The 23511-nt window shown below is 38.6% G+C and overlaps 1 protein-coding gene across 1 annotated transcript in view; it reads right to left on the bottom strand.

The window, feature by feature from the left end:
* The window catches only part of NRXN3 (neurexin 3), a 1867393-nt gene that overhangs the window by 178657 nt on the left and 1665225 nt on the right, over window positions 1-23511 (bottom strand).

Genomic DNA, 23511 nt, shown 5'->3' with positions numbered 1-23511 from the left:
TAATAGAGCCATGCTTTGGGAATTGTTCTATTCTGTCAACTGGTATCACATTGATCAGGCGGAAACTAGTGAATTTTAATCCATTACTTTTGACTCATAGCCCTACATTGGAACAGAGGGAATCCCATTCCAAATTACCAGCATTAAAAATGAAATGAAAATCTTAAAACAGGTGACCTGGCAACATTTACAAAGGAGTCCTAATGCCATAACAAATGTTAATATTGACTATAACATCAGACTAAGGGAATGGAGGCAACATGATGGCATTTCAATCTTAGGACCACCTTTAAATAGGTATTCTTACTGGATAAGATGACTCCGCATGTGACTAAATGGGTACATGCATTCCTTGCTGGTGGTGAGGGGGGAGAGGCTGGGGCAGGACCGGTACTGTTGAGACCGTTTGCAAGTTTCCCCATTTACTTTTCCTTTGAACAACTTCTTCTAAGAAGGTCTCACTATCCTTACTACTCAAGAGTAAAAAAGTAAGGCTTAATGAAAGAGGCAACTTTGGATCTCCTTCCAGACAATATTGTGGGGCTTTTATTTGGCCTGGCTTAGATCATAACATAATAATATATTTTTTTATACAGTCCAATGAGTGGAAAGAATAACTGACACTTGATAATTGCAAAGGATTTTTTAAAGCTTTCCTCAAAGTGCCATTTCTCCCAGAAAGAAAAGGAGGGGCAGGCCAGGAGGAAAAACAGAAAGACAACTTCTTGTTTCTTCAAGAAGCCCATGGTGAAAGAAGTTGGTTTTTACCTCTTAATATAGATACCAATTAGAGATAATTATAATGATTCTCAGGAACCTAGAGTTCCATTAATCTAAAATAAAGGTGGATAAACTCTCAGATGTTTTCATTGAAAAAGAGCATGTCCTTTTGGGAAAATAACCTACATCTACAACCTTAATCCTGCTCTATGGGTGACAGATATCATAGGGATGTCATTCATCCCCATAATTTGCCCTCTCTCAAGTTTTAGCCATGACAGAAATGGCAAATGGATGGTGCCTGATTCACCATGAATATATCCGATTACTTCGAGATTTCTCTACATATCACTTGGGCTAAAACATTAAATATAGTAATGTCCTTCATTCCACTCACTGTAAAATGGATTAGAGAACTTGATAGTAAATATAAAGCTAAATATTCTTAGTCACATGCAAGACAAAATCAGAACTAACCAAAGTTCCAAATTACCAGTGTTCTATATGCATCAACTAAATTAACTAAGGAGCTGCATTGATTTACTTCCTCCAAATGCGTAGCGCTCTTGGCCTCCCTAAGGACTCCCCCAGTCCACTCTCTTTCAAATGATAAGGCCTGATAGAGAATCATTTGGGGACACGATGCAGGCTAAAAAAAATAGTTAATTATGTTGGATAACCAGGTAAGTGACATGTTGGAAGGACTACATAGCCACGATTCAACCTTAGACCTTTGTAAAAGTCAGAGAGTCATTCTTCTCCACCTCAGCTTTAAAGACAGTTAGAAAAAAAGTTTTAAGTTTTCCACACCAGATTGATGGTATCTGGCACTAATGATAGCAATCTTGCATACTGTTAAACACTGTGAAAGCTGGAAGGTCATTTGGAAAAGCAAATTGGTTTAAATTGCCACATTAACATTGCTCTTAGTCTCTTTTCATGTTCTTGTTGGTTTTTATTTTAATTTATCTCAAACATTAGTAAGAACTGTTTTAGAAACATGTGCATGAGAATGAGTTCATTTGCCCCGAGCCCCATTTGCTAGACGGATTGAAGAGCAAACAACCTTCTAAATATAAGAATTCATAGACAGGGACTGCTCTGAAAGCTGAGCAAACCTAATCAAAGCCATATATATTCATGTTAAATACTTAATGATATTTAGTTTTACATTTCATACGGCAACCAGTATGAAAATTGAAATAAAGGGTGAAATCAATTCTTCAAAGAAACTGATGCCATCCTTAAGAAAGAATAGTCTTGTGAATCATAATGTCATAGAAAAGAAGAGTGTATTACTAATTAGATTAAAAAAAAAAAAGTAATGGCTACTGTACTCAACCACACTGAAAAATCTATAAATTGCATAAAGATATTTTCAAGCAATAATCCAATCTCAAATTACTTATATAGATCTCATGCTCACAAACATGGGACTAAATTTGAGAAAATAAAAGTCACATTTTATTCTACTTAAAATAAAGTTGTATGTGTACACACACATGTATGGGTAGCCTGATCCATTTTTGGTCAGAAATTGAGATTTGTGTACAATTATCCTCTTATGGTCATTAGCATTTGGACTATTGGTTCTACTATCAAGTATTTCAACTCCTGGAGACATGTACCATATGCACATCGTGAAGAGCAGAATACTCTGAGGTGAAATCCTTAAGGCCCAACTGGCTCATAGACCTAATTCTAATCTTTATGCAGAACTATCTCACATTTCCTATATGTGGATGAATCTACTTAAAATAAAAGGAAAAAGGAAACAGAAGAATATAGGACAAGGAAAGCAAACTGGTCCCTGAATAATTCCCTAAGACATCAGTCCTTCTTTAACAACTTGAAATTTGTTGACAAAAGAGTAAAAATGCTTTCAGGTGAAAAACTGAAAGATAGAGAGAACTCTTGCATAACACACAAAAAAATAACTTTTACACTACCATTCTTACCCTCTGTTGGTCCAAATATAGGGTTTGCTCATTAGAAATTATACTAATCTTCTTAAAATCATAATCAATACAGCATAGGAGTTAAGACCATGGGCTTTGGAGACAAATCTGGTTTTCAGTTTTAGCTTCACCATTTACCAACTGGGTGACCTTGGGCAAGTTACTTAGCCTCACTTTCCTCATTCCCAGCGCATCATAGGACTTTGTATTAGATAATAGGAGGTAGGACATATACAGAACTTGGGATACGAAACACATTCAATTTCTTTAAATTATTAGTATTAATAGGGTTTCACTGTTTTCTAATGATAAAATGGAGGCACATTGGTTCCATGGTTTCCAAGCTTTATCAGTTTTTCATACAAAAGATGACCGTATCCCATTCAGTCTCTCAAAGATTATCTTGTAAAGATCAACTGAGTATTGAAAACGAAACACCCTAAATAAACCCTAAATCTCCTAGCTTGTGCTTTTTTTTTTTTTGTTATATTTCTGTATCTTTCAAAATGTACTTAGCTAACCCCATTTACAAAACAAAGTGGGTTTCTAAAACCACTGAAAGTAAAAGAGCAATTCAGGCATTGACAAATGTTATTTCTTGGTCCAACCACAGGTAATGATGATATACTGCTGCGAAGTTGAGGAAGAGTGGCTTTAAAGGTTCTGGCAATTTGCACCAGGCTGGCAGCAAACGCTTTCTTGCAGGTAGACTATTAATACCATCTGAAACATTGTCAAGCGCATGAACATACTAATAGGAATATCGTAACAACATTCATCTGTGGGAAATTAATGCCAGAGGTATTTTTACATTTTGTTTTAAGCCCTAGAATGAAGGAATAAAAAGTTTTCTTTATTGCTTTGCTGACACTAAAAAATGAGAGTATGGGTCTAATGAACAAAGAATGAATACTATGTACTAAAGCCAGAGGCAAAAGAAAATCGATGTGGGTAGGCTCAAGTTGTAGGGTAGTTCAGAGGTACTGACCATGCCTCTGTCCTCAAAGAACACTTCGTGAGTTTTAATGCAAATACATGGCACTAAAGAAAAGGAACCCAGGAAGCTCTCTGAGCTCAGCTCTGGCCATGTTCCTGGCATTGGCCCAGACCACTTCTTTCAGATTCAGAAAGGGAGGTGCAGTGTTACCTAGAGGGCATCTAGAATGCTCAGCCATTTGTAAGTGATGGAGGGACCTTAACTAAGAACTAATATCTTGTATTTATAAAGTGCCTTTCAACCAAGGAACTAAAAGGCATCATCTCATTAATCCTCAAAACATACCTTTGGGGTTGAAGGTGAAAAAAAAAAAACAAAAAACTATAGATTGTGAGTCTTGATCCTTTAGTGTGCCAAGGTAAAGAAATTAATCTCTTGGAGCAGAAGACTGATGGGCTGGGTGAAGTGAATTAATAGACCCAGAGCACAAGGACATTATTAAGCAAGTGAGCTTTTCCAGACTCACTTAAGTGTGGGACCTTGAGCCAGGAAGAACTACCTTTCCTAAATGATGAGATGTTTACCCCTGGAAAGCAATGCAGATCATCCGAGCATAACCTGACGTGGTTAAAGAAGCTCACTGCTACATGTCTTCTGGATATGTTCAGACACAAAAAAATATACAAGGATAGACATATTATCATTTCTTTCCTGTATCAAAGTCATAATAATGATCTACCATCTTTTTATCTCTAGGCTACAGGATTTGAGCTGTTTTAATCAAGATGGCTAAAACATGAGTAAAACACTGGATTAAATGCTGTCTCAGACATTTACCAGTTTTATGAACTTGAGCAATTTACTTAATCTAGGTGAGTCTCAGTTTCTTCATCTGTTGGGGAAAAAAAAAAAAGGAGGGATAATAATATCTATATTTCAAAATTTCATACAAATTAAACGTGATAACCCAGGCAAGGACTCAGTTCAGGGTGTAGTTGGAAGAGGTTGGGAATGGGGAGATTCTGGGTTTTGTTGTAATTGTCAAGGTCCTTCTCTAACACAGGTCTAAGGCTCCAAAGTGGAAGATCATTTTCCCCATAAAAAGTCAAAGGGGATAGAGCGGTGGCCAGCCTAGAGAGTCCTCCAGAGCCTCTTCTAGTCTTAACATTTCCATTGAGCTCCGGTGTCTGCCTATCTTCTCTCACTGATATGCCTATGGAGATTTAGTCCTCATTTCTGAGTGTCTTACAGGCTAGGCAATGGGCTTGTGAGACCATGATGGAGATGAAGCTCCAAGTGCCTGATGATCTATCTATGTCCAGCCATCCAAGTGAATTTGTCCCTATTCCTTGACCCTTGTTCCTAGCTAAAGCAAATCTGTAGGTATGCATGTTAACATTGAACTTTTCTCTCATATCCTGAACACAGATCAAAGTGTCATTTCTGTTGAATTGTTATTATACTAAAAAAAAAATTTTTTTTTTTTTTTTAGTAAAGGCCATTAATCCTGATGTAACAATTGGAATACATATCACCAATCCCTATCTTTTCTTTGCATTTTGAGGCCATTCTGAATATAGACTAGTCAATTTCAGTGTCTGGATTTTATCTATGTTCTTTCTGGTAAACACATTTAGTAGTATATTTATGTCTGGTATGTCTTTATGCCTTAGTTTCTTCAAATATAAAATGAGGATTATAATAATAACTGCAACATAGGACTGTTGTGAGAATTAATGGGGAGTGTTTGTGTAAAGCACTTAGTATAATGCGTGGCACATAATAAACACTGGATTTATGACTTATCTGTGTTGTCATTGTTATTAGTAGTAACAAGTACCTGATTCAGAAGGGTTAAATTAAAGCAAAGGAAAACTCAGCAAGAATTGCCTCACTACACAATTTTTAGTGTCAAATCTTTTCAAATTTCCTTTTCAACAGATAGCCTTAATGTTTCGTCTTCAGCCATTTGACATATTGTCCTTTCAAACTGCCCCTAGGTGCCTTTCTTCTTATCACTTGTTTCTTCCTTGTTGCAAAAACCAGTGTTATTTTGGACTCAGTTTTCCCCACGATCCATGCATTCCTGCCTGTCCACCCTCTGTGCAATCTCGCCAGTTTTCTTTAGTCTCATCGGTTTCTTTGATTTCTCTCCATTCACCCTCCATTCCCACTCCCTGCCCCATCTCCTTTCATTGCTCTCATGCATGGCTTTCATTTCTAAGTAATGGACATGAAATCTCACATGTTTTAAGCCAAAATGCTAGAATATTTGGTCAAAAAAAAAAAAAAAAAACTGTTGGTGTCCTCACACAGCACAGATGACAGGCAGAGGGTGTGGGACAATTTCAATAGGTAAGAAATAGGAACAGTTTCATCCTCATGAATAGGAAAACACATCAAAATTGACATTTCTGATGCTATAATACTCTCTGACGCCATAATAAATGTATGCCACAATAATTCTTCCATTTAGATCTTATGAAAGATCTCTGATCTTTATGAATTTTGGGGCTTTTAGACCAACATTGAATCCAACACCTCTAAATAAATATATTACTACCAAGGGATCTAAAAATAGTAATCAGTGTACCATGTACCATCCATCCTTCACCTGGTCAGTATACTGATTTGCAAGAGCTGTCTCAACAACCACATCATACCACTGTCACATATTAGACTTTTTTCAACTAAAACCCAAGACAATGTCCAATGGAATTGCTTCCCAAAATATTTAGGCACCTTGCATTCATGCAACAGAATTTTGGAACTTCAGAGCAGGACTTCAATTATATCCCATTAAACTTATCCTTTTGTTTCATAACAGCATCCCAATCTGATAAGAAAACGTTTAATTCTAGTTCTTTCATTTCTGGTAGGAGATACCTCTTTAGCTTTGTGTCATCTGCAAATTTAATAAGCATATCTTTTGTGCATTCATCCTAGCCTCTTAAAAATGTACAACATAGAAGAGAGTATGTGGTGCTTTTACAATGTCTACAAATTATTTGATACTCCTATCTATAAGACGAGGAGCTTGTTTTTCCAACTTGGAGTGTGGGCTGGACTTATTGACTCACTCATAAGGAATAGGATAGGGTAGAAGTGACAATACGCAACTCAAAAGACTCGGTCATAAAAGGCACCGTTACTTCCTCCTTGCTCTTGCTCTCTCCCTTGGATCACTTACTTTGGGGAAGCCAAGTGTCATGTCATGGGAACATTTAAAAAAGCCCTCTGGAGAGGTCCACATGGCTGAGAACTGAGAGCTGCAGCCAATAGGCAGAAAGGAACTGAGTTTTTTTTATAAACAGCCATGTAAGTGATGCGTGGCAAGCAGATCCTCCAGCTCCAGAGGGGTCTTGAGATGGTTGCAGTCCCAGCTGATACCTTGACTACAAACTCATGAGTAACTTTGTGTCAGAAACATTCAACTAAGATGCTACCAAATCTTGACCCACAGAAGTAACTACAGTGTTTTATCTTAGTGTCTCTGTTCAACCAAAGATAGGTGTTCCTAAGAGTGCTATCATAGCCTTCTTATACATTACTCTTTCATGGAAATTAAGATTCATTAAGTTTGTAGCATTCTCCTAATATGGCAGTTGACTAATGCCATCAAGGAATAGTCACACTTGGTAAGACTTATTTTGGAGAACCCACGTCAGTCCTTAGTCATCACCAGATTCTTTGTTAAATGTAGTTAAATCACTACCAAATAATCTGCCAAATGAAACATTTGAGTGTTTTTATATCAGTCCCAAGATTTTCACAATGTGAAATTTAGGACATTTTTCCCATCCTAGTTTTTGATTCCAACTGTTATCATTATTTCTGAATAAACGCTAATATGGTTTGGAATTCAAGTTCCTTAAGAATTTTGGGATGCTAACCATCGAAAACCAAAACCCATTGCTGTCAAGTCGATTCCGACTCATAGTGACCCTATAGGACAGAGTAGAACTGCCCCATAGAGTTTCAAAGGAGCGCCTGGTGGATTCAAACTGCCGACCTCCTGATTAGCTGCTGTAGCTCTTGACCACTATGCCACCAAGGTTTCCTTGCCTTTTGAGGCGGACTGAATTTTCCCGTTTATTTTGTTTATACAAACCTTTATAATCTGAATGAAATTCTCCTTGTTAGAGAATTTATTAGGGACAGATGAAGATATATATGTGGGGTCAGGGGTGGGACATCCAGATAACCACTGAAGTCCTCCTTAAACCAATATTTTGTTTGTTTTATAAATTAAACAGAAATCAGTTCCTGGGAGTAAAATTCACTGGAATTTACAGTACATAATTTGAGAGGCATCTATGAGGTTAAGGTTGATGAGATCTCAAAGTTCGTCTAAGAATTATTCGAATGTTTCTCAAACTTACTTTTAGAACATCATTAGAAATAGGACACATTCAAGCAGCAGAGCATAGATCTTGAAGACCAGCCTCCCCTCACAAAAGTATTAACTAGAGAACTGTCTACACCCCTATTTGGTTAGTTTTGTGGCATTTCCAAGGCTTTTCAAAAATTGAACCAGTTGGAAGCCATGCATCATTTAGTGCAAGATTCAAAGGTCAGGTATACACTACTGCAATGTGGTACAAGAACAGAAATTTCCCAGTGAAGACATAACCTCAGGGAATGCAGTAGTTGTAGTATGTCTTGAATTCATACAATGCCTCGTTAACTCTACTTGGCAAATTAATTCAAATTGATTTGTTTGTGAGAACTGCAGCATGGCCTCAAATCTGGCTACAAACGAAGGATAATGATAAACAACAATGTATCGAGCTCAGAAAAAATGTCTAGAGGAAAGAATGGATCAGCATGGGGGCTGTTTTGTAACATAACTCTCTTTGTTAAAAAAGAAAAAGAAGAAACAGAGAACATCCACTATACAGAAATAACACAATTTATAAGTAATACTGATATGGGATATATTGCAAATACTAAACACAAAAGCAAAGAAACTAATTGAAAGCATCAAGAGGGAATATAAATACGAATAAAAAATTAAAAATGGCTATTTAATTTTAATCAGAAGCAATTAATTCAATTTAAGGCAAAATCATCATGCATAATGGAAAAAGAAAAAGAAAAAAGAAGTCAGGATAATATGGTAGGAAGAGCCAAGAATAATTCCAAAACTGCATGTCCTAAAGAAAAAAAAAAGGGTCCTAGTGGCGCATAGGTTAAGTGCTTGGCTGCTAACCAAAAGGTTAGTGGTTCAACCCCACCCGGTGGCTCTGCAAGAGGAAGACCTGGAGATCTGTTCTCGTGAAGGGTTACAACCTAGAAAATCCTATGGGGAAAGTTCTACTCTGGCGTGCGGAGTCTCTGTGAGTTGAAATGGACTCCACCGCATCTGACAACAACAACAGGAGCTCCCTAACAGCAATAGCAACAGGAGCTCCCTACCCGACCTCCTCCTGTCACTGTTCAAATGAGAGGTGGAGAGAAGGTGGGTAAGAACAAGCCAAAATCACTGGGAAGACTTTTTGGCACTGTGACCACCACCTCAGCAATGGATTTCTCCGTCTTTAAATGATTCCATGGGGAGCCTAGGAGGATTGCCTTTTCTTTTTCGGAGCAAACATTGCCTTTACTCCTATTTCTATTCCCCATTTCACAAAACAAAACGAATTAATGTTCCTGCAGGGTCTGAATAATCGCTGGTCGTGAATAGTCTTACCTGTGCTTAGAATAGAAAGGTGGTCCCCACCACACTCCCTGATAAACCACAGCAAAAAAAAAAAAAAAAAGCAAAACAGTCAAGACCAGAAACCGACAAAACAAAACAAAAAACATTTCCACCTTGGCTTTTAAAAAGAAGGCACTGCCTCTTCAGATCCTTTTAAAGCTTAAGGGTTAGCAAAAAGTGGCCCTTATAAACTTATAGAGAAGAATTTAAAAGAAATTTCCCCAAGACTTAATAACTGATATCAGAATAGTTTGACTTTAAGATGTGAATGGCAGTTGGGAACTTGAGAAAAACATCAAACACGACTAAAATCTAGGTACTCAGGGGTTAAAGGAAGAGGACAACTAACATTGTAAAATATTTTGACTGACAACACTAGCGACAACATAGTTGTCAATAATTAGAAGTCTGTCTTTTCAAGGTTTATGACATGATTCAAATATTAGTTCATACTATAACTGTGATTGTCAGAATAGCAATTTTTCTTTGAATTAGGGTTTCTTTACACTTTCATTTTCTAGCATGTTAAACATGATTATGTAAAATTATCCAGACCTTCTAAATGTTTGCCAGGCACACAGACTCTACTCTCCTGTACCCAATATCAGTTCTCGTAGGCGTGTTTTTGTCTTTTGTTTGTTTTTTTTCTATGAAATTATAATTTCCTCAGAAGCAGGGGCTATTTTATTTTTATTTTTACGACATCCTGCTTCCTTCCATAACTCCCCTCCCCAACACAGAATGACACCAAACACTGACACACCTTGAGTGCTTAATTAAGAACATTCATGAAGGTGACAACTATTGCCACCTTAAATAGAGGCAGGCATCCTCAACCCCACAAATTATTTCATTATTAGCTTTGAAAATTTAGATGATCCCTAAATTTCTTATGATCCCCAAACCCCACAAATTTGAGACATGTAAATAAAATATTAATGCCTCTTCCTTCTTCTAGGCATTTAAAGTAAAGTATTAAATACATGATACTAAATCTTGGCTATCTGAGAAATATGTCTAAAGCTCTGTAGGCTATTTCAAGTTTGAAAAGATATTTATTGAACATTTACTATATGCTGGGCAAACGAAATGTTTTTATATATTCACCTATTGATGTGTATAAACATTTATGTGTGTGTTTATCCTATATGGCGAGATTTTATATCTATTTTATAAATATCTCAAGGAAAAAAATACTTTCAGATATTTTCCATAGAGCCTCATACCTTGCAACAAGGAACAGCTCCTAAATATCTATAAGAAATAAATATCCAGGATTAAAATAATGATGCTGAATAATTGCAGCTAATATCCCTGTGGAAACCCTGGTGGTGTAGTGGTTAAGTGCTACGGCTGCTAACCAAAAGGTCGGCAGTTTCACTCTACCAGGCACTCCTTGGAAACTCTATGGGGCAGCTCTACTCTGTCCTATAGTAATAATTAAGTTGAACTTTTTCTTTTCTTTTTTTTTTAAGCCAAAGAGCAGAAATCAGATCTATTCTCTTGGTGGAAGGAAGGCAAACTCTGGAATATTTCAAATTATACGAATCAAGTTAAACTAGGCCATACTGTGTAGAAATTTCTGAACCAACCAGAGAAATGGGCCAGATGACCTAGTATTTTCACCATTCTAATTGCTAGCTTCTTTTGAATTTCACTCTTTCAGAAAAAAAAAAAAATTACAACCATTGCCATTGAGTAGATCCTGACTCCTACCAACCCTATAGGACAGAGAAGGGTTTCCAAGGCTGTAATTGTTATGGAAGCAGTCTGTCACATCTTTCTCCCTCTGGAGTGACTGGTGGGTTTGAACTGCTGACCTTTTAGTTAGCAGCCCAGTGCTTATCCACTGCACCACCAGGGCCCCTTCTCTTAAAATCAAAGAAGCCATTGTTGTCGAGGTGTTTCTGACTCATAATGACACTATAGGACAGCGTAGAACCGCCCCATAGCGTTTCCAAGTAGCCGCTGGTGGATTCGAACTGCCGACCTTTTGGTTAGCATCTGAACTTCTAACCACTATGCCACCAGGGTTTCCTTTTCTTACAGAAATCTGCTTTTATCTTTGCAATAATGATCCAAGAGATTAAAAGAAGCCTTTTGGTATCTTGATTCTCCTACTCAAGTTCATGCAGTATCTACTGATATACCAGTGCCACCTTGTCAAAAAGCTCTTAGGACATTAGTAAGTGTAAGACGTCATTAGGACAAGAGATGAGACAGGTGAGAGCAGAGCATGCCTTTTTCTTGGTTTTGGGTTTTTATTTCTGATTATCAGGGATGGTGGCTTATTTAAATAATGCTTTTGGATATTTTCCATAGAGCCTCGTACCTTGCAACAAGGTATGACTTTTGTGCAGGAATTGGAATTTCCCATCTAATGAAAAACCCAACAGCTCTATCCAAAGATTTACTTTGGAGTGTGACTTAGACACAGTAAAAGGAGGATTTAGACACAGTGATTAGCGGAGAAATATGTAGATTTCCTCCTCACTTATGCTGTTGTATTGAAACATGGTCTGATTGAATAATGGTTGAAATCCTATTATCCAGTTCCTAGCACAGGGATTTTATAGTGATGGATGCTTGGTAAATAGTTTTAGAGAAGAATTTGAGTGTTTTCTTGTAAATAAAGGAAGGCAAATATCAGGGTGGTTTCTGTCCCTAGAGGTTTGCTGTGTTAATTGGAATTTCAGTTAATCACATCGGAGCCCTGGTGGTTCAGTGGTTAAGAGTTTGGCTGCTAACTAAAAAATACACAGTTCGAATCCACCAGCCGCTCCTTGGAAACTCTATGGGGTAGTTCTACTCTGTCCTGTAGGGTTGCTATGAGTCGCAATCAACTCAACGGCAATGGATTTGGTTTGGTTTGGTATGTTTCCAAAAGACAGTGAAGCTTGAAGGTACAGTTGTTGCTGAAACTTCTGATCCTTCTGGTCACCATTTTGCTTGTTTTAAGCAGCCTGGGGGAAATAGGGGTAGGGGTGGCACCAATGCAGGAATCAAGCAAGGCCAGAAAAGAGAGGAACAAAGTACATTTGTCTTCCTTGTTCTGTTTGACCAGAAAAAGTAACTGCGATCTTAGAGAATATTAGTACCAGCTGCCATGTAGTCAGTTCTGACTCATGGCAACCCCATGTGTGAAGGAGTAGAGCTGTGCTCCATAGGATTTTCAATAGCTGATTTTTCAGAAGTAGATCGCCAGGAAGAGCCCTGGTGGTTCAGTGGTTAAGCACTTGGCTGCTAACTGAGAAGTCAACACTTTAAACTTACCAGTTGCTCCATGGGAGAAAGATGTGGCAGTCTGCATCTGTAAAGATTACAGCCTTGGAAACCCTATGGAGCTCTTCTACTCTGTCCTATAGGGTTGCTATGAATCAGAATCAACTCGTTGGCAATGTGTTTTTTTTTTTTTTTCGATTGATCGGCCTTTGTTTCAAGGCATCTCTGGGTGGACTTGAACCTGCAACCTTTTGGTTAGCAGCCTAGTGCGTTAACCTTTTGCACCACCCAGGGATTAGAGAAGAATACAGCTATGTAATCATCCAGACACAGAATGAGCTGGATTTACTGGTTGAAATGTCCTGTGATACTTTGGCCTATCTGTTCATCAGCCACTATTACAACCACTAACTCATTTCAACCAGATTGGTAGGAAGGTAGGCTTGGAACAAATGTGGGTACATTGCATGCAACTACTGAGAATGGAAATAAGACTAGAGAATTGTTCTTAAAGGTCTGGGCCTGGGGTTGGTTAGGACTTTGAGTTAATGTGTTGGCATAGCACCTCTCTCAGCTCAGTTGACTTATTTCCAGAACAGATCTATTATGAGTATTTGGAAATTCCCTTTATGCACCTACTTGGACCTCAAAATTCCCTGAGGTCCTAGTGGGAGAAAGTCACAAAGTGTAGCAAGACTATTAGATTTCACTGGTTTACGTCCTTTAGGAAATCTCAGTTGCTCTCTGAGAACAATATATGCTTTTCCATGTATTGCCTTCATTTTTACCTCTCCTGGAGGCTCAGCTCCACCCTTACCACACAGGCAATTCAGTTAAAATAAAAAAAAAAAAATTCAGTTATTCATTTTGAAAGTCTGAAAGTTTTTTTTGGTTTTAAAAGCATTTTCGTTCCATTTCAGTTTGTACTTCACTTACATAAATTCCTATTTTATCTGAAACCCGTTAACATCGCACGTCAGCTTTATATAGGTTTAAAAATGAAGTAATAAATACTTCTGAACCTTGGCTGACTGAGAAAACTTTAAATTTATTTTTACTTTACATTTGTTTTTGATTTTTATATATTTTTAACTCTTACGGATGCTTAAATGTTCTCTTTTCTCCTGTTTATCATTCTAACTATACTGGAAAATTCCGTTTGAGATCTACAGAGACACATCTCATTCTAAAAAGTCTTTTAATAAAATCAGGCTTATTTGCTTCAACAAAGAAGATTTTCCCAGTAGATCTTAAAGTTCTTCATAATATAACATTTGATATTTTCCTCATTTTTAAAATGAACTTAAGTGTATTCACTGTTTATAAAAGATAGTCTTTACCTTGGTGTACATTACTTTTGTGTATATGCAAACAATGAAGTTAGAAGTCTTTAATAATTCCAGTATCATTATGCAGTATAACACTTTTTGAGCACCTACTATATAGCCATGAGATTCCCGAGCGGCACAAATCATTATGCACTCAGCTACTAACCAAAAGATTGGGTTTAAACAACCCACCCAGAGGCACCTCAGAAGAAAGGTCTGGCAATGTATTTCTGAAAGATCACAGCCATTGAAAACTCTATGGACATACACAATCCTGTAACAACAGTAATAGCAAACAATAATTTGTGAGTTCATACATAGGTAGATATGTAAGGTGAATAGGTGTGGGAAGGTGTATGTGAGTACACCCACATGCATATATAGGTTTGGCTGTGGATATTTCTACATACATATTTGTATGTGCTGCATGTATATTCATATATATATATAATAGGACACACAAGGGGCACAGTCATGCAAGGAACCTAGACATAACCAAAAACCTTGTGGGACTGAGTTACTGGGCTTGAAAGCTAGGGACCATAGCTCCAGAGTACATCAAGGTCAACTGGCACAACATAGTTCATAAAGAAAACATTCTACATCCTACTTTGGTGAGTAGCATCTGAGGTCTTAAAAACTTGCCAGTGTCCATCTAAGATACAACTATTGGTCTCTTTCTATAAGGAGCAAAGTAGAGTGAAGAAAAGCAAAGACTCAAGGAAACATTTTAGACTAATGGATCACAGGAACTACACCCTTCACCAGCCTGAAACCAGAAGAACTAGATGGTGCCCAGCTACCACTATCAACTGCTCCTGGCCAGGATCACAATAGAAGGTCCTGGAAAAAAAAAGAAAAAACAGAACAAAATTCAAATTCATAGAAATGACCAGATTTACTGATCTGAGACTGGAGAAACCCCTGAGACTACAGCACTTAGATAACATTCTAACTTGAAACTGAACCCATTCCCAGAGATGACCTTTCAACCAAGTAATAGGTCTATAAATAAACAGTAACACATGTGAGGAAAGTGCTCCTTAGAACAATCATCTATATGAGACCAAAAGGAGAACATACGCCCGAAAGCAAAGATGAAAAGGCAGGAAGGAGCAAGAAAACTGGACGGATAGAAATGGGGAACTCAGGGTGGTAATGGGGAGAGTGCTGACACCTTGCGGGAAGTGCAGCCTGTGTCATGGAGCAATCTGTGTATGAACAATTGAACGGGAAACGAATTTGCTCTCTAAACCTTCACCTAAAGCGTAACAAAAAATAATAAACAAATAAACAAAAGCTCTATGGAACAAGGTTCTACTCTGAAACACAGGGAGTCATCCCGAGGCAGAATTAAGTCGGGCAACAAGTTTGTTTTGGTTTACTGCATAGCCACTCTGACTCCTTAAAAACAACGACAACAAAGGATTAACAAAACTGGAACCCTGATGGAGCAGTGGTTAAGAGCTGGGCTGCTAATCAAAAGGTTAGTGGTTTGAATCCACCAGCTACTCCTTGGAAACTCTATGGGGCAGTTCTACTCCATCCTGTAAGGGTGCTATGAGTTGGAATCGACTCAACAGCAATGAGTTTTTTGGTTTTGGGTAGAGAGTCAAATCTAGTAGTACATGTTTTCTGTTGTGGTGGTGAGAACTTTGACTTTTGATTAATAATTGTATTGTAGTCAATATTGAAATCAACAAAATACAGAGACCCTATTTTTTTTTAAGAATAGTCTGCCTTAGTTTGATTATTTAAAATTTATTTTAAACACATGCGTGTTTGTGTGTGCACGCACACACACACACACACACTCTTATACCTATCCATGCCTGGTCCTTATTCTTTTTAATAAATAGGAGAGAAAATTCTAAAATTTCTAAATATCAACAGCAGAAAGCAGGCTGAACCACATCTAGGGGAAGTTCATTCTCGTAACAGCAAATCAATGGCAGGAAACGGAGCAGAAGCTAGAGCAGGAAGCTCTCCTTAGCAGGTGTAAGGCAACCAATGCTGAGAAAATGAAGGAAAAGCTCTCTGTGATTTAGGTGATGGACATATCAAGCAGCATGTAGGGAAGAAGACAATGCTCAGGTGTCAATTGGCACCTTTACACAGAAAGGCTATGTCTTGAGAATAGGCTAGGGCAGCTAAAAAAAAAAAAACAACCCAACCAAACCAAACCTGTTGCTATCCAGTGGGTTTCGACTCATAGCAACCCTATAGGACAGAGTAGAACTGCCTCATCAGGTTTCCAAGGAGTGGCTGGTGAATTCAAACTGCTGACCTTTTGGTTAGCAACCAGGTTCTTAGCCAGTGGGCCACAGGGCTCTCTGTGAATGGCAACAGCCCTCAGGAAAGAGGGAAAAAAGTGTATTTGAATCATCACAGTTTACAGTTACTAAGTAGACCAACAGAACTAGAAAATAATAATGCATTCTGTCTGTTATCTTCAAAACTTCTTCTAAGCAAGCTATAAACCAAAAAAACCAAACCCGTTGCTGTCATAGTGACCCTCTAGGACAGAGTGGAGCTGCCCCATAGGGTTTCCAAAGAGTGCCTGGTGGATTCAAACTGCCAACCTTTTAGATAGCAGCTATAGATCTTAACCACTATGCTGCCAGAGTTTCCATGAAAGGTATGGTATAATATAAATAAAGATAGAATTGAATCCGTGTCTTTGGTGTTGAAGTAGGAAAGAAATGTATACAGTCTTTTGTTGTTGTCGTTTTGTTTTTTGTTTGTTTGTGTAAGTACAGGAAAACAGATCATCTGTTCTGCTTACATATTCCTCTACTCTCTTACCCTACATTGACCTCACCAACCTGTCTGTGCTACTCTCCAGAGCAGTACTATTCACAGTGCCTGTAGGGATTTAACTCATCTACTTAGAGATTATCTTGCTCCTTTTAATCTAAACAGAGATGAGATAATCCACAAAATAAAACTGATGAATCAGTAAAAACAGCGCTATAGCCTTCAAAATAATACATGATCTAAATCAGGGGTTCTCCAAGTATAGCCAAGAGGCAGATATTGCTCATCAAGTTGTATTTGTGTTTGTATTGTCTATGACAATTTTTGCACAACAGCGGAGTTGAATAATTGCAACAGAGACCTTATGCGTTACAGAGTCTAAATATTTACTATGGGTCCTTTTACAGAAAAAAAAAATTGCTTATTTCTAATGTCAATCATAGAGCCCTGGTGGAATAGTGGTTAAGAGCTGGGCTGCTAACCAAAAGGTCAGCAGTTGGAGTCCACCAGCCGCTCTTTGGAAACCCTGTGGGGCAGTTCTACTCTGTCCTGTGTGGTCGTTATGAGTTGGAATTGACTCCATGACAACTTTTTTTTTTATGTAAATCAAGATATCAGAGACCCCCTACCTAGATTCAAAATCAGGTTGGCCTCTGATACCTACTAGCTGTGTGACATTGGAGAGCTTATTACTTAACCTGAGACTTAGTTTCTTAATCTCTAAAATGGGAAGAATAATAGAACCCCTTCCCAGGATGCAATGAGGAAGGATAAATGTGATAATCCATGAGCTTGGTACAGAATAAGTTCTGCATCAATGCTAAAAACCCCAATCCATTATTAATTAATATGATTGCCCTAAAATCCTTTATGCATTGATAGGTTATAAGAGCCTCATTCCTTCCTCCAGGATACAAAGCTCTCAGAATCTTGTAGGCAATTGGAATGTAGATTTCACCATTGAACACTGAGAAAACCACATTTCTATAATGTGATTAAAATGAAAACAAATCTAGTGTAATTAAACATCGAGACTGGCAATTGTGCAGCGAGCCGAAGCCCATTTCTAGTAAATGTTTAATAATGCGATTACAGAGTGTTGGGCATGCACTGGGACGTGGGAAACAACACTGAATTTGCATGTGAATTTACATCTGTCAGCTAACTGAATCTGAGCTCTGTATGCAATGCAAACTGCAGTGCTCCTGGGAGAGGTAGAAAAACGGGATAACAGAAAGGGTACAGGTGTGGGGCCAAACACGTCTGTATGGAATCCCAGCGTTGACCTTTTTCTGGCCTTATGACTGCAGTATGTATACTCAACCTCTCTAAGCCTTGGTTTGTCCATCTGTAAAAGAGGGAGATTACTACTTCTCTCCAGGGACCACAGAGAAGATTACACTAACTGAAATAATGTATGAACAATACCTGCCCATTAGCTCCCTCAACCTGAAACGTATAGGTTGTCATGTCACAGTTGACCCTTGTGCATGTCTGAGACATTGTCCTAGACTTTGTCCTAGACAGCCCAAGGTCAAGCCCAAATTCCAGCCTTTGCCCATCTCTGTCTGCCAGACTCCATCAGGCACTTCCGTGAGCTATCGCACCTGTGTCTCGCCCCAATGATAGCACCTTCTCTCACTATTTGGAATTACAGGTACAATACAGTGCAATGCATAGGACCAATGGGTATGCATTCCAAAAGACAAAGGCTTGAGCTCCAGGTCTTCGTGTATTAACTTTTGACTCTGGTTGAAATAGTTAATCTTACAAATCTTCATATTCTTATTTGCAAAATGATGACAAAAATGATATCTACCTATTAGAGCTATTGTGAAGATTTAATAACTCAGTGCAGTGTCAGGTGCTTAATAACAGCTCAATAACCAGTTCTAGTCAATTCCAACTCACGGTGACCTCACGTATGTCACAGTAGAACTGTTCCATAGGGTTTTCAATGGTTGATTTCTTGGATGTGCTTTGCCAAGGCTTTCTTCAGAGACACCTCTGTGTAGGCTGGAACTTCCAGCTTTTCAGTTAACAGCCAAGTATACTAATGCTTGCACCACTCTTTGACTCCAACTGCTCAATAAAAGTTAAACCCATTATGGCTGAGTCAAGTCTGACTCATAGTGACCCTAGAGGACAGAGTAGAACTGCCCCATAGGGTTTCCAAGGAGCAACTGGTGGATTCCAACTAATGACCTTTTGGTTAGCAGCCAAGATCTTTAAGCATTGTGCCACTAGGACTCTGAATAAAAGTTGCATATTAAAATTATCATGCTTGTGTAGTTGCATTTCTCCCCTATATGGAGCTCTGGTGGCATAGTGGTTAAAAATGAGCTGCTAACCAAAAGGTTGACAGTTCAAATCCATCAGCCTCTCCTTGGAAACATTATGGGGCAGTTCTATTCGGCCCTATAGGGCCACTATGAGTCAGAATCAACTCCATGGCAATGGGTTAGACTATAAGATCCTTGAGGGGAGGGCTGTGTTTTATTTCCCACTGTATACTGATCGCATAGCATAGATTCACATATAAAGTAAATGTTGAATAAATATTTGTTGAATGCTGAATAAATGGATGAGTAAGCAGGTCTCTCCACTCAAAGCCACCCAATTGATGAGGATGGGGTTGAGGGAACAGCAACATCTTTTTACAAAGAAGGCTACAGAAGTTTGTAAATAAACTTTTCAATGTTTCTGCTGATTGAAAATTCAATACACTTTTTTTTTTTTTCCTGGCCTGACGTCAACTTATTTCCATCATTTATCTTGACAGGTCCTTCAGCATATGAGTTCTATTGAACTGTAATTTTCTATCTATGCACCTAGTCTCAAAGTCTTCTTATGCAATCCTGTATATCTACCATTTGTTGTTGTTAGGTGCCATGAGTTGATTTTAACTCATAGCAATCCCATGCAACAGAGGAGAACCATCACATGGGGTTTTCCAAGCTTTAATCTTTACAGGAGCAGATCGCTAGGTCTTTTTCCCACAGAGCCAATGGGTGGGTTCCAAAAGCTAATCTATCAGCAGCTACCCCACCATTAGCCATTGTGCCACCAGGCTCCTTATATCTGCCATTGACGTTTGTCTAACTCTCCCATCCAGGGCAAGAAAGAGCATTAGGGACTCACTGAGAGGCTGTAAAAGGACTGTTGAAAAAGAAATGCATCTCATGCTACAAACCATAGGTATCACTGGGAATCTAATCCAGTCCAAGCTAACGTCACGAATTGAAGATTAAGAGTGCCCTTTGTCCTGGACTCATTCCCTCCTGCTCCTCCTCTGAACCACCCCCCCCGCCCCCCCGTCAGCCTGCTGCGGGTATTGACAGGGGTTTTGGAGGAATGGAAGGTCTTTATCTCTTTGAGATGGGCTGCAGTATGATCACAATCGATTGAGTGATTTACGGCATAGAGCGCCTTTCATCACCCTCTGTGCTTTATACAATTATAAATGACATACTATATGTGACTATATATTATTATTATTGGATATTTATGTATCACCTATTTTTTGGTGTCCCCAAGAAGCTCAATGGTTTTTGTTCTTTGGACTTTTAATAGCTAGAGAAATGCTGCAACCTTACGTAAAACTTAAATTGAGGAGATTGAAACTTTGACACTTTTCCTACAGATAAAGCTATGCTCTTGTTCTGGTGTTAGGACACTTGGCGTTCATTCCAGGCAAGGCAGAGAGAAAAGAGTATGGGTGATTGTATTTTATGGTTGGGACAATAATTCTAGAATTTCATAATTAAAGACAAATTCTGCAGGGCAGAATTTTCATTTACTACTTCAACTGGACTTTCTCTGAGGCAATAACAAAATATACGTGTGTGTATATATATATATATAAAAATAAACCCATTGCTGTCGAGTCAATTTGGACCATAGCGACCCTACAGGACAGAGGAGAGCTGCCCCACAGGGTTTCCAAGGAGCACCTGGTGGAATCAAACTGCCAACCTTTTGGTTAGCAGCCATAGCACTTAATCACTACACTACCAGGGTTTCCATAGTAACACAAATTCTTCGATAATTAGTCCACAGCTTTGAAATTATCCAATTTTTGATGTTTTTTTTTAATTGAGAAGAATTTGTGTTATTTCAGATGCCTTGAATAGAGCATGATGTTATTTATATTTGTATGTCACACTACGTTAAACAAGCATAATTTAAAAATCACATAAAATGGGCCAGCACTGTATTTCTAATCTTGAAAGCATTATTCTAAGAATTCAGTTTAATATGAGTGCACCTATTATTCATGGAAATTAAGAGATCATCCTTTCCCTTAAATTCCTAGTTAAGTAGTACCTGGAAGTGACCCTGAAATTTCTGATTACTTATTTCCCTGAGTCCCTCAACTATAATGTTTACGATATTTAACTTACAGCTACATAAAGAATTAACACATGCCTTTTAATTTGTAAAAGTTCCCCTTCCCCTTTAAATCTCAAGGTAGCCTACTAAAGATGACGAAAGTATAAACCAGGACCAAAGACTAGGGTGAACTTATAAAGTCCTACAGAAGCTTCTAGCAAAACTGTTCTTTTCCCCAGTAATTCCCTAGACCGAAAACATGGCTGTGGTCATAAATCCTGGGTAAATAATATCTTTGGTTATTATAACTGCTACCATATTATCTGATGTAAGTCTTCATAATTATAACAATTTCCAGGGTGTGTTATTTAATTCCTTTACAAATAACCTTGAGTCATATGTAAGCTTAATGTCTCAGGGATGAGTATCCATGTGGACATGTGTTCCCACTCCCTCTATTCAATATATTATATAGAGCTGTCTGTTTTTTTCATTTTTTCTGTCTTCCGGGTGGTTGTGTTTAATTTTAGGATTAGCCAGAAGCTCACAGTTTGCCTTGAAATGCTTATCAGCTTCCGAGAGACATTTAGACGGAGAGAAAGGCCCTAGGTTTGATAGCAGTAATTGTATTTAACTTGTAAGATACAGGCTATTTATCTTGTGGCTGGGAATTCACAGAGGAGAAAGGAGGTTTGCCTGATAAAATATATAGAAGAAAAAAAAATTACTAAGCACCTCCTCGTCACTCTCCCATCCCCCAGTGGGACCATTAAACAGTAAAACAGGGTTTCATTTAATAAAGCTCCTTTCCTCTGCTTAAATATGGAGCTAGAAGGAAAAATAGGATCATAGGATCATAAAAGGAAAGAGGCTGCCAAAGCCCCAAATGGCCGACAAAGTAGTGTGGACAAAGGCAAACATCCCCAGTGTCCGGGAAAATGCTGACTTCTAGATTTCTATCAGAAATTGGGAGCCTAACTTGAGAAAAAAAAATCTAAAATGTCGAGACTTGGATTAGGACCAGAATTTCTGGGATACGCAAGTGTTCCAGCCACAGCATCAAAGAGAATCTAAAGGAGTGTGATTAAAAACAAGGGCACTCAAGTCAGGAAGTGCCGGGTTGGAAAACGAGTTCTCCTACTTAGAGTGGGACCCACAGGGTATCTAAGTTCTCTGGATCAGTTCCTCCTCTGTAAAATGGGAATAAGACCAGCAATGACCTCACACAGGTTGTTGCAAGGCTAAGTAGGCTACTGCATTTTAAGGGGTGGGGGTGGAGAATATATAAATACTCATCAATGGCAGCCATCACCATCTGGATGAGTCTGGCTGAGAGACAGTTGATGGCACCATAGTGTTGGCATGAGGATTGAATGAGAAAATACACTAAAAACCTTCAGTGCCCAGGGCATAATAACTGCACACTAAAACTAGAAATCCAGTGCCCCAGTCGCACCAGTCACATTTTAAGCTCAATTGCCTCAAGTAGCTAGTGAGTAAACCTTACTGACCAGTACCAGTAGACAATCTGAAAGAAAAAAAGGAGACAGTTTTAGCTTTCTAAATATCAGTGCTTCTCAAACCTACCTGCAGATAGAATCACTTCGGTAGCTTTCAAAAAGCACTGATGTTTGGACAGTGCTTCTCAAACTTTCACCTGCACACAAATCACCTGGTGATCTTGTGAAAATGCATTTTCTGATTCAGCAGGCCTGGGGTGAGGCCCTGGAAACCCTGGTGGTGTAGCGGTTAAGTGCTATGGCTGCTAACCAAAAGATCTGCAGTTCAAATCCACCAGACACTCCTCAAAAACTCTATGGGGCAGTTCTACTCTATCCTTTAGGGTCGCTATGAGTTGACTCCGCAGCAACAGGTTTGTTTGTTTTTTTGGTTGGGGGTAGGGCCCGAGACTCTGCATTTTTAACAAGTGCCCAGGTAACACTGATGCTGCTGGTGCAAGGACCACACCCAGACCCATTAAACGAGACCACCTGGGACTGGAGCCTGAGCACCGGCAGTAGATTTAGTTTATCGAAAGTTCCCAGGGGGTTCTTGAGTGCAGTCAGGTTGATGACCATTGCTTTACACAAAAATGTTTATTGGAAAATGTTTTTAAATAAATTTTCGCCAAAAACTAATCCCTGGAAGATGAAAGTCTCTTGGAAATAGAAAGTCACCTATTTGTGGATCATAATTTATTCCTGACAAATTGGAAAGCAACTATTTAGTCGTGCAAGGATTTCAGGATGCACTTGTTTGATTGATGAATTGATACATTTTGTGACCCGAATGTTTGAGGAGTTTATTTATAAGATGGTTTTAAAATGAACCTAGAAATGTTCAAACACAGTTCATTAAGTGAGCCCCACTCTAGTGGTCATTGCCTTTCTGCGGTCTCAAAAACATATTCGAACATGGCTTTTCCCTCCTGATTGTATTTATACTCCTTATTCCCTTTGCAGGACTTCCCTCTCTTCACCACCGCCCCACCGCCCGCATAGAACTGAAAGCTACACTGGTCCTGAACAGACGAATGAGCAGGTAGATGGGGCTTGT

Source organism: Elephas maximus, chromosome 10 (genome assembly GCF_024166365.1).
Source record: "Elephas maximus indicus isolate mEleMax1 chromosome 10, mEleMax1 primary haplotype, whole genome shotgun sequence".
In the NCBI taxonomy this organism is placed as follows: Eukaryota; Metazoa; Chordata; class Mammalia; order Proboscidea; family Elephantidae; genus Elephas; species Elephas maximus.
Note: the sequence above shows the minus strand (reverse complement) of the source record. Positions and strands in the feature narration are given on the sequence as shown.